Source organism: Mycteria americana, chromosome 2 (genome assembly GCF_035582795.1).
Source record: "Mycteria americana isolate JAX WOST 10 ecotype Jacksonville Zoo and Gardens chromosome 2, USCA_MyAme_1.0, whole genome shotgun sequence".
NCBI classification, from domain to species: domain Eukaryota; kingdom Metazoa; phylum Chordata; class Aves; order Ciconiiformes; family Ciconiidae; genus Mycteria; species Mycteria americana.
The window spans coordinates 105,186,003-105,202,210 of record NC_134366.1 but is presented as its reverse complement, the minus strand read 5'-3'; positions in this window follow the sequence as shown (position 1 = coordinate 105,202,210).

Sequence of the window (16,208 nt, the reverse complement as noted above, 5' to 3'; positions counted from 1 at the left end):
AATAGGGGTCTAGTGGATGGCAGAAAGCCAAGCTGTAGTCCATTTTCAAGCTATGATCTCTGTCATGCTAAGTAACTTTATTTGATATAGCAGTAATCATATCATAAACTGATAAACCCCACTATTTTTGAGCAGCTAAAGATTAAAAAATTTCAAGTCTGAATTGGGTATACTCAAGACAGAAGTAGTTCTCCCTTTATTAGGCCAGAGATATGTTACATAGCCAGAGGGGATATCACATTGGAAAAAGAAGCATGATTGGTTTCTCTGATGGCTATTCAGATCTTATCTGGAAATGAAAGGTGAGAGGGGAGACTGGGGAAGGTAGGCAAAACTGTCAAAGTTGTTTGGTGGTTTTTTGGGTTTTTTTTCAGATGCAGATCTGTTTTGTACTCTAAACAGACCATTTTGGGCAGGAGTCTAGGAGGTACCCTTTTGTAAGTACTTGTAATATGTGAAAAATACTCCATAAAATATCTCTGGGTTTTTTTTACTTTCTCACCCCAACTTAAGCACAGTTTAGAAAATAGGGGCCAGGATCTGGAAGAAGCAGCAAATATGGGAAGTAATGGGTGATGGTGGGCAACTGGGAGGTCAGGGCATAAAAGGATATTTAAATGATCACATATCCTGGAAGAAGAAGGGCAGTTCATGCTTCTCTGGTTATTATTAAACCCCAATCATTTTGTTTCAAGAGCAAATGGTTATTACATTCCTTAACCTGAAATGCAATGGGTTGTATAACTGACCAGTCTTTATCGTTTACTTAAGTCCATCTCTTTTTGTGCTGCCCTCCTATTTTAGCTTCCTTTCAGACCCTTGATGATAATATCAAATTGCATTGGGCAAAAAGTAGATCCTTTCAACACACTGCTAAAAATAGGTTAGTTAGATGGCAAGTGCCCATTTGAACTTGTTTATACACAATATAATGTTTTCTCCATTACCATGTTATGTTGCTAGTACTTCATTATCTCTCTCTCTCATTCAGAATGATTGCATTTTTGTAGCACCAGCAGTCCTTGCTGCTTTAACTGAGGCACATATCAGTAGCAATGAAGAGGCTGTGGTACATGCTTCAATGCTGGTTCACCAGTACATGTGTGCTGGGTATCAGGTGGTGTTGTCTTGTGTTGTTTTGCCTTACCTACTGTCCAGTGCCTGATAAAAGTCCAGCCACATGTGTACACACAATACAGTTAAACCTTAGCAGACAGACCTGAATTTTTCTAAAGAATCCTTATAAGATTTGTTTGAAAAATCCTATTTTTCATAAAATGTATTCTGTACAACTTCCTGGTAACTTCAAAGTGTATCAGTTTGCGAGCACCTCTCCACCTCAACTTTTAGAGGTTTTTTTTGACTGACAGTTTCTTTTTGCATGTGAAAGTTGATGGAAGTTGAACTAGTGGTACTCCTTGTCTCTTGCGTTTGTCAGATGAGAGTCCTAACCCCAGGATCACAAAGGAAAGAACATTCCTAGGGAGGGAGCTGGGAAGCCAGTTGCAGACAGTTGGTTCCTATCACTTCAGATCAGCTAGATGTGGACTAGCTCCAGCAGGAAGATGTACAATCACATTAGCACAGCACTGTGCCTGAAGGAATGATCCCTGCTGGATTCAAGTACCTGCTCTGTCTGAAGATATTTGGGTCTTTTGCCTTGCAGCTCCCCCAAACTCTCTGGGGTAGAAAGCATGTGGGAGAGAAGAGAGTGACATGGTCATGACTGGCTGATGAGTCCTTTTCCCCTTATTAGCAACGAGCCTAGGATGTGCTTATTGCTCCGTGCATTTTGGATGCAATAGTCATTGACTAAAATGCATGGGCAGCTTTGAACTTTGAAGCAAGAGCTTCCTCACTTTTTCTACCCCATAAATCTCAGGCAAGTTACCTAATCTCTATACTTTGATTTCTGAAATCTCTGATAAATCTTGCTGTTAGTGTTTATAATGCTGATGCTAAAGTAATAATACTCCTTTATAACATTGATCTTAAAGTCAAGATTAACATAAACTGCTTACATTATTCATAGTATGTTGGTTTTGTTAAGCTTGGGAAGATGAAAACGGTATGATCACAAATATGTTAATATGAATATAACTGTGTAGTATCTTAGGATCTATTTTCTGTCTGTGACTGAGAAAAAAAAATATAAAAATACCATCTTGCTCCTATCATCCAGTAAGATTAAAAAATAATAAAATAAATCTTTCATTAGAGAAGAAAAAAAAGACAATAATAGTGGGAAAGCACAAACTACAAAGTGACACCTATGAGTGAAATTTGTAATTAGAATTTTTAATGTTCTCCTTTCCATTAATGAAACCTGCACTAATGTGTTCATATGCTGGTGGTCTAAAGACTTTTTATGGTATCCAAACAGAAAAGGCTTTTTAAGGCAGGTGTACTGCATTGGCTATAGCAACTGCCTCCCATTCCTGTCCATATACAACTAAGGCCCACTGTTTAATGCTCAGTAACTGCAGAAACAGCCCATTTTAAAGAACCCCTTCCTTGATTTCCTTAACTTTTTTCCATCTAAGAAAATTATTTCCTAAGAACGTAGCTATTTAAAAGCACTTAAAAGCAGTGAAAGATTTTCATTCATTAACAATGGAACTGTGTATCCCTTCCATAATTTCCATAGTAATTTATAATAATATCAGTAAAAGATGGTATCTAAATATTCATCAATTAATTTATTTTCTAGTATCTTTGCTTTGTAGTGGAAGTGATTTCCACAGAATTACCAATGGCCTGGCAGCAAGTGGCATGCAATTGCTTTTTTACCTCTGTATGCGAATATTGCACTAGTTTTAATTCCTCTAATAACATTTTAAGAATACTTGTTGACTTTTGATTATTCTTAATAAACAGAAGTATTAAATACTTAAGGTGAGGCAGTGATTATTACTTACAACTTTTTACCATGATTTAAAAGTTGTTCGCAGCTCTAAATAAATATTTATAATCACTGATAAAAAAGATTTTATTGCAAGCCATTAAAAAATTTGAGAGGGCTGTTTCTCTGTAAGTATTAAGTGTCAAATACTGGCCCTTTGCTGAAACAAGACACCTCACCACCTTCTGCTTTCATCTGGTGGCAAGTTGTTTCTCATTGTACATTTCTTCTTATAGAGGTAAGTACTTTGGGATTTAACAATGCAAAGGACAAGCAGCTGTTTTATAACCACTTCAAACTGTTCTAGTCACAGATGAGAAGAGAGTGTTACCCTGATTCCTGGACAGTGCTTCTTAGCATCAAGTACCACATGGCTAGATCCAAATATTCCCATTTCAGAATCTGTGCACCTGTTTGGACATGCCCTTTCCCAAAGAAACTTTGTCTTAAAACGCTAGGGGCTCTGCAAGGTGAGAGTAACTGTTTATAGGAGGAATTTTATGGCTTTTCACCCACACCCACACCGACCTCCTTTCAGCTACTGCTCTGCCAGATGCATTTAATTATTGCCATAAACTGTAAACACTACTGCATGACCATTTCCCCTTTAGCAAGATTGTGTGTGTGAAAAAAGTAAACAGATTGTATAACAAAGTGTTCTCTAGCTGTCAGCAAGGGCTTTGAAAATAAAACACTTCCCTCCCGACTCACAATTGGCTGACAGTCGGCACATAATGAATAATAGCTCCTGGGGACCAGCAGAAAGATGTGTGGGAAAACTTTAATTAAAAGCTTGTCAGTACAATTTTACCTGGGTGACATCACCTGACTGAAATCCTGCTGCCGGGCTTTGTTGTCTATAGGATCGCAGGTAGCGCACTTGTTTTGCTGACAGCAAACAATTCAAAAAGTACTTTAAAACACTGGGGGGAAGACGCTATGCTGCCAGTAAAATATAATCCATTTGTGGTGTTCTAATTTTCTAATTAGCAGCTGTAGAAGGCTCTTTGCCATTGTGGGAGGAGGGTGACAAACAGGTTTTTGTAGCTCGTTATCTATGATGCCCTCTTGATTATGTATTTTCTTGATATTCCATTCCAGAAAAGTGTGTTCCAAAATCAAATACATTTCCAAACGTAGACAGCTGGGCTTGAGCCAGAAGTACAGACCTAACATGAAATTCCCAGCTTGAAGTTCTCTTATATACATTAAATCAGAGCACCGAATCCAAACAGCCTAAAAGTTCACAGCAGAGGACTTTCAGGCTGTGCAAAATTCCTAAGGAATAGGATCCATGTAATAGTCCAACACAATAAAGCGCATAGTCCAGGAGAAGAGTCACGATGATGGGTTTGATTCTGCCCAACTCAAGCTGGTGGTAACTAGCGTAATGAGGTGGCACCTATGCTTTTGTATGCCTGTTACTGTAAAATGGCAATGGGAATCTGAAAGCCTGAACTTGGTCCTAAAGTTGTAATTAGTAATCTTCATGGAAAGAAACTCCCAACAAACGCTGTTGAAATCATTAATACTTGTAAAGCTTGGCTATTTTACAAGTAATTTGTAGTAATGGAGAGTAGTTTCTCATAATTTAATGCTAATTAATTCAGTTACATCATGACCTAGCTCAGATCCTGAGCTGACTTTAATGGGAATAGGCTGAGTCTGATCCAGAAGCTACTGAGGCCAATGGGAGCCTTTCCATTGATTTTGAGAGAATTTGGTTTGGCTGTGTTGATGGATGGAATTTATTTACCTGATGGAGGAAAGGCTCTCACTGAATTGTGTGTTTGACTTCCTTATGAACATTCTCTCAATTTCCTTAATTTTATGTAATTATGATTTGCAAAATGTTGAGGAAAGTATTATATCTAATTAGTGGTGAACAAAGGTAAACAGGAGGTTTATTTTCTTATTACACGCTAAAATTAAATGCTGTTCTTGGGCATGTATATGTGAGTAATAACACACAGAGCAACTCCCAGCTAAGACTAAGGACAAGGCTTCTAAGCTCAAATATTTCTAGTACAACTTTTCTGTGCCAAACACTTGGTCTGAAGATTAATGAACAAGGTTTTATCGCTTATTTTGGTAGAAGAGGCAAGTGGTAGGAAAGGCAAGCAGTTAGGCAAGTGGTAAGGAAAACAACTGGAGCAATTATTTAAGAATTTTCCTTTATCCTTTGCTGCTCTGACACACTGTGCAATAACACTTAATTCTTTAGTAAGAGATATGCCCATCTGAGGCTTTCAGTACATGGATAATAAAAGAGAAGCAGGTGCTTTCATACTCCAAAGGACAAAAAAGTGTTATGCTAAAATGTAATAGTCATTTGCTAGTCAAAATGTTCATCATTCATTCGGTGATGAGCAATATTTGTGAATTTCAATTACTGATGCATGATAGAGCACTTATCCACAGCTAGATTCGCCAAGGCACCTCAAGAAGGAGTTTTGCAGTAGCTGAGCATTAGGGCCTTCAACGGAGGCCTGGACTCCCAGTGCTGTGCAGGAGTCAGGAATTTCTGATTAGGCTAAATGATAGCTGGCATTTTGAGAAAAGTCCCCAAAGCTCCCTTCTACGTGAGACTCAAACCTGTATGTGGCCAGGAAGTACCCTAACAGTCAGGCCACAGAAAATTCACTGACCTCATAGCTTTCCTCCTGCAATTCTTCCATTTTGCGTGAATGAACATGTGGACGTATGGAACAGTGTTCAGGGAATGAGAGGAGGGAAAGAGACATGGTGTATCACGCGTGGCGTTCAGAACATCCCTGTAAGGAGGGAGTTACAACAGCTTTAGCTTTATGTATTTGATGGAGCAGCAAATGGAACTCAGTGTTCAAATCCTGAATGGGGGAGCCTTTTTCTGTTTCAGTCACTATTTACTTGTGACATAAAAAGCGAACAAGAAGTGAAAAAGCTCCAAAAGCAGTGCAAAGAAAAGTGCATTGCACCCAGCCACTGTGGAAAAGCTTTGAACTTGTTATTTAGAACATTCTTTTGGGAAATCCTGCTGGCAAAGGCAGAACCCAAACCTAGATTTCTTAGAAACTAAGTGAGAAGATAGAGACAAGTTCACCATGCTTTTAGAGCAGTACAGGCAAACCACATTAATTTAGTTTAGGTTTCCCTCAAATATGCCTGTGCCATGTGTTGAAAAGGATGAAATTTTAGGCATGATTCACAACATTTATCTCATATTCCTCCTTGCCTTCTTTAGTAGTTTTTTGTTGAATCATCGGAGGAAGCCATGGGTTCCTCTAAAACGAAAAGCAGAATTTTCTCACACTGCTACCTTCAGGAGACATGGAGCATTTCAGGTGGAGACTCTCTCATTCATTTGTGTTTATTCTGGCTACTGGAATGTTGTCATTGTGTCAGTCTTGCCAGCCACTTATTCTTACATCATTAGTCAAGAACTCAAGCTTCAGAAAAAATGACTTTTGCTGGGTAACAGTAGTAAATTTGAAGATCCAGGATAGAGAAATCTGGCAGGTGTGGAGAGCAGGAAGAATACATTAATTGTCTCATGAAACTAGGTTGGTGATTTCATTACAGTTTCTGTAGTCAGGAATTCTCATCAAAAACTCCACAATAATTGTGATTCTCAGCAGGGTTCATGGGGAATTTAGTGCATATTCTTTTCCCTTCAAGAGGTCATCCTTCATGGTCACATATATTAGTGATACAGTACAAGGATGGTTGCAGTCTTCCTTGTGTATATAAATCTAATGTGATACACCACTGTTTTGCATAGACATATCGGTATAAGTGAACTATCTGGTGATGTTTTTAGTAAGTAAACTCAGTGTCAGGTAGAGCACTAGACCAAGCATGAGAAGACAGGGTTTCAGTTACTGGCATAGGCTTTCTGTGTGATCTTGGGCAAGTCATTTATGGCCTAATTCATTAAAGTGTTAAGTGATAAGGATAAGATACCTACATTTTAGGTTGTTAGTCTGCAGAATTGGGATACTTAAGTGAAGGGAGTATTTTAGCTCTTGGGTTTTTTGTATGGCATGTAGGATAATTTAAGAGCTGAAACAACCACACGTCAAATGGAACATTTGGATTTCTAGGCTTGGCAACAAGAAAAGGCTGCAGTGAGTGTGCAGAACCTGTATGAAATTCCCACATCAGTATGGAGGAAAGAACCTTTGTCCTTTAGAGTTTTGAGCTCAAAAGTCTCTTCTAAAGGAAGGTGGGTTTTAGTAGCTTAAAATTTATGGTCATCAGTAAGACATTAAACCTGTCTCTTGCCTGTTGATGTCCTAGTTGCTGATTCATATTCCTTCTTGTGCTGTCTTTGTGTAGCCTAGGGTTTTCCTCTCCTCAATCCTGTATCTTCCATACGGCAAGGGAGAAAGAACATGTCCCATTTTCCCTTCTCCAGCCTGACTGCCTGTAAGCTTAACTATGCCTGTAAGCTTAACTATGCCTGTAAGCTTAACATGCTTCTCTGGAATCTGGAAGATACAGGTTTGAATTCCTCTGAAGAGGAGTGGTGAAGCCTGCTTTGCATGTTGTAGGTGACCATAACTCTATGGAAAACAAAGCAGCAGTACCACTAGTTCATGTCTTTCTGTTTGCAGAGACAGCAACAGTGGCTGCTGTGTTTTGCTGGGAATATAATGCTTCAAGAACACATGCTCCAAATAAACAACAAGATCAGGTGTATCAAGGGCAGCTGAGCCTATTCAAGGGCCCTCACAGTGGCCAACCTCATGTTAGTGGTATCATACTTCTATACATGTATGGAGTAACCAGGTAACTAATGACCTTTAAGGTCATCCATTACAATAAATACCAGTCTTAACGGCACCTGAAAAAAAGTCTTCAGCTGGCGACAAATTCATCCACATGTGAAGATGTAACAGTCTCTTGCCTAAGTCCTGCTTTAGGTATCTAAACATTTTAGACGTTTTTTCCTGATCTATTCATAGAAATAGGCTGTGACATTCTTGTCAAATATACTCCAAATATTCCTCCAATCACAACTTACGAGCCTACTTGTGTAGGTGGGAAATATGCCTCTCTGTTGACTTCTAGTTATGCCTTGAAGCAGGACTTCAGAGTTCTTAAAACCATGCCAGTTATACAAGTTAGCAGATGATAGTTGTTTTCATCACCACAGGGTTGTTACAGAAGCTAGTAAGAAAAGTATGAGCAGACACTTTTATTTATTATTTACATATTATCAAAGTGAAGGAAGCCTCTTTTAATTTAAGAGAGCTATGAAAAAACCTATAGAAAAACAGCTTTGCTTTTGGTATTTGATGAAATGTAATCTTTGATTGTACTTGATGATAAATTAGGTGGCTAGTCTCAGTGTTCAGTCTGATTTACAAGACATTCTTCTGAAGTGAAAAATGCCTATCAGCCTGCAGTGTTACACTGTAAAACAGAAGGATCTGAATGTACTTGACCAAACAACACCATGGTTTTTTTCTAATAGATAATTCAAATGATACAATATAGAGACATTTTAAATCAGTTAAGAGTAGTGAAGCCACTGTGTTATATATAAGAAAAGGTACTTTAAGACTGACAAGTCTGAAAACAGAAGTTAACAGAAAGTCACAAGTCATTCTCGTGACAAGTGTGTGAAATCTAAAGAACAGATTCCATATGGTATCATATTTCAAGTTGTATGTCAATGACTTCATCAGAAAGTTATACCCTTCCAGTAGGAGAAATGATACCTTTGAAAACATGTGTGGCTGCATGTAAAAAGTAAGCCTTCCCTGTCTTTCCAGAGAGCCAAGACACTTTCAGCTGAACAGGCAGACAGAAGAGAAAGAACAGATGTAATTATCAATCATACACTGTCATTAGCCCAGCTCTCAGGATCTGCAGAAGAGCAGAGTATATACTGGCCAGTTACTGGTGCAGACCGTAGCTGCCTTCATTATAGATTTCTTGTCTGCTGTTTATACTCCAATGTAGTGAAGGCAGGATTAATCTAAATGTCTGACAGTTTAGGCGTGAGGATGGTTTCCAAGTCCATATGCATTTGTTGCCACTTGGACATCTCATGCCAATGGCACAAGTGAGGTGGGCTAAGCCACAGAAATTACATGCATCAGTGTAAACATTAATCAACATCCTGTCCAAATTTTTCTGGCTTCTTCTCTTTGGCATAGTGGACAGTGGATCTGCATAGTTCAGATCTGCTGCAGAGTTCAGACCCACTCTTTCTGCAAACACAGAATGGTCACCTACAGTGTGGAAATGACACAGGGTAGAACATGAGACAGAGTTACACACAGCAAATATTTAGTTCATTTTTTCTCCCCTGAGCTATTTCTACTGTAGGAGAACATTTGCATCTATGCTCAGATACTACAATGTTGTGGATAATTATATATTGCTGAAGATAAAGATGTACCTAAAAAGACAAAGGTCAAAGATCTTTTCTGCAGAATTGGAAAAACCAATGCCAGTGTTTTAAGAGGTGTTTAAGTTCAGCATCTGTATTTATTTCCATTCTGGATGGCAATGAGAGAAGCTGCTAATTAGAACTACTGAGTCTGATTAGATTAGTGAGCTCTTTAAATGTGGTTTAACAAATATGGGGTTATTAATCTCTAAACACAGATTAATGAGACTGAATTTTCTCATCTGTATTTGAAAATATAGTCTTGAATCACTTGCTTGAAGTAATCTTGTGTCTCTGTCTGTGTCTTTTGAATCCAGATGATTTCCTGTAGACACTGTAGCTCCTTAATATATTAATAGGATCATTCTTATACATTGTTTGTTTTAATTAGGAGCAATATTTACTATGCCATTTATATGTGTAGCCTGTGGAACTTGTACCCTACAAAAAGAAGGAAAGCCACCCATCTAACTTCAGTTCCTTCAAGGAAACTTCAAGGAAATATGAACAATCAGATCCAAAGAGCTGCACCTGCATCCCAAGGTTTAAGGAGCAGTAGAAATAAAAGACTATTATCAAAGGCAATAGCCAGTTCTCCAAGGCTAAAAAGTGATGGGGGAAACACATGCTAGAAGTTCCTCAGCCTGAGTGACTTAGTGATGTCCTCAGAGAAAACCCTAAATAACAGCTGTGAACATTACTAATATTTTAGTTGTCTATTGATGAAAAATTTTATTTCTGCAGTTTTGCATTGACATTTCTGAACGAATTACATCATCTTGGGCTTTGCTCTTGTCCAGTAATAAATGTGAGGGCAAAATATTTTAACAAGGACAGGAATACCCTTTTTCTTTGGAAATAGTGAATTGACCTACTGCTAGACTACTTGCTTCAAATGTATCCTATCTGCTCAGGTCTGTGATGGGTAACCAGCATAAAACAATAGGGAGATACGTAAGTGGTCAGTAAAAAAAATACACATACACATTACTTACCAAAATTCCACTTTCTTCAGAGTAGGCTCATAGGTCAAGAGGGCCTGGATGATTATAAAGAGCTGTGAATTCTCCTTTCCAGAAAAAAGAGAATCCCTTTGGCAGTTCTGAATTCAAAGCTTTTGGAATCAAAACGGGGAAAAAAAGATTTCAAATGTATTTGTATGAGATGGTGTCCTGCACAAACAACTAACTGTCAGACTTGCACACATGATTAAAATATTTGCACAACAAAAAAAGAAGCCATAATAGCTCTGCTTAACTAGAGAACAACTTCTATATCAGTAATAAGCAGTAAGCTCAGCTACTTATATAATTTACTAACCATAACAATCCTGACTGCCAAAGGCCTAAATCTTATCTTGAGGGCTCTGCTTGAAGGATGTGAGGTTCTGACTTTCTTCTTTAACCACAGGGATATTTCCAAAGTTCAAATCCGGATAAAACTGAATGGTGAACACTGGTTCTTGTTAAAAAATAATTCTTCCCATAGACTATAACTGGAACCAACAAAGATACCTAATGCGAATGAAATAGACAAGGCTCTTCATTTTATTTTAAATTGGGCTGATTTGCTTCATGGCATTCATTTCAGTGGTTTCAAAACCACAGCCTTAGAAGCCTCTTAAACTTATCAGGCAGGATTCTGTTCCAGTAAAGTTTTTAATCCTTATGTATCAAATAGAAAAATTCTCAATGCCAAAAGACATCACAAACTGAACATAAGGTAAATCTGGGAACTACTGAGTCTATGTTTTATTGCTGAATATTAATTTCAATATATAAAGCTATATAAAAGTATATGTATATGTGTTTATACACAATGCATAATCTTTATATATGTATAAGTAAAAACATATGATATATATTTATATATAGTAAACATTGGGATAATGTTGGTATGAATCATCAAGTGTTTGTAACAGAAGACACCTACAAAGATCTAGGAAAGTTTTAAGTCATGATCTTCAGTAAAACAAAACCAAAGAAAATCTGTAATCATAATTGTTTTCTCTACGCTATTGTGAGATTTGTGCTTTCCAGGTATGAGACAGCTGCTGTTGAGAAATGCTTCAATACCACAGTGCTTCGTTCTTTACCTCCTTTCCTTTGGAGCGAGCGCAGGAGAAAGCATCCAGTGTCTCAAGTGGAGTTTTATGACAACAGAAGAGAATTACCTAGAAGAACTTAACTTTTTGAAGGTGCAGATGCAGTCTGTCAGGTGCAAAAGGAGGTCCTGCCCACAGTGTCCCTGTGCTGCAGGTCCCATCCAGCAACAACCTTTGGCTTCTTTGATTGGGAAAACTCCAAATATTCCCTGGAGTCTTCTAGAAAATCATCTGCTTTCTGTTACTCCTGATGCTCTGCTCCTTGTTCTCCTCACAGCATGTCTCTTATTCTGCACCCTTGGTGCAGGTTTGCTGCTTGCTGTGTTTCTCCCCTATTGCCAGTTTCACCACGTGCTCCAAAAGCAGCACCCAGCTGTGTGTGTTTGATGTGACTCTGGAGAATAACAATCTCCCCTCCAGCCACAAGCTCCCCTCAGACTCAGGTTGTGGAGCCAGGACAAATCACAGATGCAGCTACGCCCTGGCTGCTTAGCTGCAGCTTTTCTGAAGAATCATCATATACAGCAAACTAGAAAGAATCGGACTGTTATAATCCTCCCCCCCGACACACCTGCTAATGTATTTGGGTATGAACTACAGTGTAAAAAGGAAATATCTCCTCTTTTCTAGTTATATTGCTAAAATGTAATTTTTTCACCATTTCAAAAAATGCATTCTTTCTCATTTGCACTTTCATCATTATTTGGTCAGTGCTGTCTGGTTTTAAATGAAACCTTATTTTCATTTTAAAAGATTTTATTTCAAATCTTATCTCCTTTCTTCTGAGAAGAGAGAAGGGACATGATTTGTTCAACTGATTTCATGAAAATGATCTTAGTCTCCCTCTTTCCCAGCACGAAAAGCAGGGAAAAAAGTTTGGGTCTTTTTCTTATTGTTTTGTTCAAGTTTCTTTTGGAAGTTTAACATTTTATTTCATGACCACTATTCCTTCTTTATTTTAGCTGGGATTTCTCTTAACTATTTATTTTTACCATTCCTTTCATGTTTCAATGGTACTGCTTGTGTTCCTAGTTCCAAAGTACCTATATATGTTTACAGAGCGGAGGTCCAGCAGTTTGAATACCTGGCTATAACAGAAACCAACAACCAAATTAAGGATTGTGTAACAATTTCAAAAATCCTCCTACTGTTTTGAAGTATTTCCATAAATATATTTATCTCATATTTAAAAATCTTTATTTTTTAATTTGTGAGAACACTCATTAGGGGATGGTTAAATCCAAGCTCATTAGTAGGGAAAATTCTGAAACATCGTCCAGTTTTGTTTGTCTGACTGGATTTTAGAGTTATCTTTCCCAAGATATTTCAGAGGTCTTCCATATGATTCCAATGAAGAAACATCATTCACTCTTCCATCTTCCTAACTCTCCAAGGCAGAGGTTTTTCATATCTGTCCAAGAAGGTGGTTAACACATGTCAGGAAAGCACAATGTTTATGGCAGGTTTTAGCTAAAAAACCAAATACTGGAGTTTTTCTAAGTTTATCTACTCGTTGTGGACCTAATCAAGTGGATCTCAAGAATAAGGTATGAGAGTGTACTAAGAGTGGAATTCAGTTGCTCTGCACAAGGAGATGACTTCTTCCAGGACTTTTCTGGGGCGGAAGGGATCCCTGTCCGTTGATTGGGTTGTCAGTGGAATGAAGTCAAGGAAAGTTAGCTCAGCTAGGCAGCTCCTGAATCATGTACTGAAGGAGTTTTGAGGACTGGAATCCCTTTTTATGATTTTCTTATTCGACAATGGTAAGAGTGTAGTTTAATGTGTCTGTGGTTATTCAGGCAAACCTTCTCCTTTAACAAATTTTACAGAAAGTAAGGGAAAGAAAGTTGTACCCAGAATTAACTGACTATCACAGTTCATTTCTCATTCATGTGGTCAGAAGGTGATCTATTTAATAAAAAAAAGAAAAAAATAATTTCCTCTAATTTTTTCCTGGTAAGAAAATAAAGGAATAAAATTGCAAATACAGTAATTCCTATTACAAACTTAACTTTTATCAGACTAGAGGCATTTTAAATGGACTATATGCATTTAACACTTCTTCACACTGCTGGTGTGGTGTTTATCAGCATACATGAATAAGAATTAGGCCTTGATAAACCCCTGTATTTTGTAAATTGCTGAAATAATATTTTCTAACTCTGTGGCACAAAGAAAATTCAGTATCCACTTTTGTACATCTGAAAATGCATTTCAATACTTTATCCAGACCAAGGAAATTCTCCCCACCAAGAAAGAGCTAAATAATTGCCAGTTAAACTGGGAATAAATCCAAGAATTCAGAAACATGTTTTAGTTGAATCATTTATTTTGTCTATGGATAGATCTACTGTTTGAAAGGATGTTCTTTTCTTCATTTAGTTGATTGTCTTTCTGAAGTCTCAAAAGCAGTGCCCAGTGATGAATATAGTACTACTTAGCAATATCTCCTTAGAACTTTATCATAGTGTAATCCAGCCCTTCTGGAATATATTCTACATTGTGTAATTTCTTCTAGGAAAATGTCTTATGCTGGATTGAAGAATGGGTGAAAACACACGTAGAGAGCACATCAACCCAGTAATACACAAATGTGAAAGACCAAGCTGGTTTTACTCTCTGTTGAATTTATTATCCTATCTCATTCCCCACTAATTGAGATCTCTAACATTCCCTTTTCAAAGAAAAAAAAAAAGGAAAAAAAAGAAAAACAAAGATAGCTAAAGATCAGATCATCATACTTCAATTATGGTCTTGATTTAACCAGAATGTGAAATATTCTCTAGTAATGTTCCACTTAAGTTTAGGTTTTCTCCCTTTTTAATCTGTTATCATTTACATATTGCCCTTATCCCTTCTGCTTTTGTAGTGGTAAATCTCCCATTCCAGAGAAGCCAAATGTTAATGTAGTGCAGTTTAGTTATACTGGCGTTTAAGAAATCACTTCTCAGAAATTTGTACCTTGCCACAGATCCTTGAGTAGGGTCATGGGGTTCTGATGCAATTGTAAATCAGTGCCTCCATTTAAATAGCAAATAAAGAAACAACAAAAAATTAAAATCTCCAATAAACCTCTGTCACTTAACAGGATCTATATGGGGTCTTTCCCCCCCCCTCTAAAATCTAACCCAATTAAGAGAATAAAGAATTACTACATTTGCCAAATAGTAAAAATGGTGGAAGGCTTTAATATTGCAAATGCTGTGGCCTAGGTGTATACGTCAGTGTGAACTTCACATATAACCTATCTATGACTATTAATCTTGAGGTTCTAAGTGTAAAACAGAGGTTCAATTCTGAACTGCAAGAAGAAAGCATAAGTGCAGATGGCAGTAGCTGAATAAGGAAGAGGAATGACTAAAAATCAACAACTGTATTGACTTTTTCTTGAAAATATACAATAGATATGCTTGTTGTTTAGAGTTCCAGGATACGGTCTCTTTCTGTAAGGATACCCACATTCTTCATTCACAGAATGCAGTTCAACACAGTGAATGGGTATATTGTCTCTTTCTCCATTTTGAAATGTGATCAAAGCGCAAAAAAACATTCTTGGGAACTTGGGAGCCTGTTTCTTAGATAGCCAACATTTAGATCACAACTTTATCTCTGCATGAGAAACAAACTTCACAGGTATTTTAATTTTCTTTTTAATTATTCTTTTTAATAAGATACCTGTTCCAGTGAAAATCTAACTGCAAATCAGACAGGTTTAATAGTGGAATTATTAAGTTTTGAAAGTAGAGGCTACATGTATCAGTAAATTAAATGCATTTCCAAGGGGTCATTATTTTATATGTAATTTTTTGTTCCACTAGCTCAGTGTGTTCTGTGATGATTATAGCATACTGGATTGGGCACAGTGTTATGCATTAAAACAATATTACCCTTAAATAATATGAGTATCTATATTCTCAGTTAAGACCTCTGCATATTACTTTACAAGTGTAAAGTAGCCTTAAAATGAGTTAAGTATAAGCTTGCTTTAAGTTACTACCTTGCTAAAAAAAAAAAAGCATTTATAATTTGAAACAATACATTCTACATTTTTTTATTATAAAAATTTTAAAAAACAAAACAACGCCCTTTTTTAATCTTAAAGACAGAACAGAACAATTCTAAAGCATATATTAAAAAATCTCACAGTCAAAGTTATGGCTACGGGTGAAGGCTGGAGAGCGGTAGTTCAGCCAGACTGTTGCTGTACTACAACATAATAGATATCACAGCAATAAAAATCAAAGGAAAGAAAAAGTGGATCATGGATGCATTAAAGTGCAGAAGTTAAGTCTTTTCCCAAGGCTGAATGACTACTTTTGTTTTGTGATTAGGATCATGCAGAAAAGCTCTATGCTGTAAATGCTGTATTTCACTAAATAGTTCACTACCTGGTTAGATCAGTTAATTAACAGATTTTTCAAGAGGTGGACTCTCAGCAAAATATCCTTGACAGATAACTGTTCCTAAGAAAGTTGGCTATAAATCATTTATTCAAAACAGTAACTGGAAGTTTTGCTTGTCAGATTTTTAAAAGCAGAGAAGTGTTTCCTTGAACTTTTGCCTGACTTTGGCTGCCAATATATTACTAGCACCTGGGAGAAGCCTCAGGCTCAAACAGTCAGAAACACATGAAGTTCCATTTTGTTTTAATAAGGGTCCCCTTCCTGTATTAGACTTTGTTGTATTATTTAATTTATTCTACTATTAAAACTAAAAAAATGAAAATCTGGCTTACCATCAGAAGACACTTAGCTTTATAGTAAAAATCACTCTCATTAGAAAAGGTAGACCAGAATTTACTAGCTTTTCTAATGCCTGTT